This window comes from Penaeus monodon, chromosome 6, assembly GCF_015228065.2.
Source record: "Penaeus monodon isolate SGIC_2016 chromosome 6, NSTDA_Pmon_1, whole genome shotgun sequence".
Classification (NCBI taxonomy): Eukaryota; Metazoa; Arthropoda; class Malacostraca; order Decapoda; family Penaeidae; genus Penaeus; species Penaeus monodon.
In genome coordinates this window covers 54,311,176-54,311,945 of record NC_051391.1, presented here as the reverse complement: position 1 = coordinate 54,311,945, position 770 = coordinate 54,311,176, and the positions used below count along the sequence as shown (strand labels likewise).

The following is a 770-nucleotide window of genomic DNA, read 5'->3' as shown; positions in this document are numbered from 1 at the left end:
AACATTTCTACAGAAAAACCCAGAACCTACCTTGAAAACTTGACGAAAACAGGGGACGCCTCCTCTCTAAAACGCAGGCGTGAAGTCCGTATGTCAAGGCTGTTATTATATTAGTGAATTCTCGTGTGAGTGGGGGCATCTGGAGCAGCGTCTGTAACCTTAGATGTTTTCACAAGCGTTACAGGTGTTATTTTTTAATTGGACTTGTTTCGTGGAACATGTGAGTCATTACCTTTATCGTTTACGGCCTCGCTGATGGAAATTTATTACTGTTCTTTTGAAGGTTATACTGATACATAAGCTGAGGTGATGGGATTAAGGGGGGACATTGGCAAATGTAGTTTCACAAGTGCTGCTGGCTGTTAAATGTTCTTTCATATCTATTAACCTTGTATTTATTTATATACAAAGGCACGAGTAGTTTCACAAGTGTTGCTGCGTGTTAGATGTGCTTTCATATCTATCAACCTTGTAGTTATTTATATACAAAGGCACGAGTATCACAAGTGTTGATGCGCATTAGATGTGCTTTCGTATTTACCGCGTAGTTATTTATATGCTCTGGGTTTTCGAAACGTTTTTTTCTCTAGCATTCCGCACTTCTAAATATATTGATAGAAATATATATATTTTTGAAGAATGACCTGTTTAACATAATGAGTAGTAGGTTTTAAAGTGCCATTGGTGAATCCCAAACATTACAGCACTGAGACACGAAAACTAATAATAAGATATAAAATGTAATTAATACAGAAAACAAATTTGAAGTC

At 36.5% G+C, this 770-nt stretch overlaps 1 protein-coding gene across 1 annotated transcript in view; it reads right to left on the bottom strand.

Moving 5' to 3' along the window:
• LOC119574642 (nigwaprin-b-like) overlaps positions 1-135 on the bottom strand; it is a 7,035-nt gene extending 6,900 nt beyond the window's left edge. The window contains exon 1 of the mRNA XM_037922018.1: positions 31-135. The gene's annotated coding sequence lies outside the window, so the exon portion shown is untranslated. The remainder of the gene's footprint in view (positions 1-30) is intronic.
• Between the last annotated feature and the right edge of the window lie 635 nt (positions 136-770).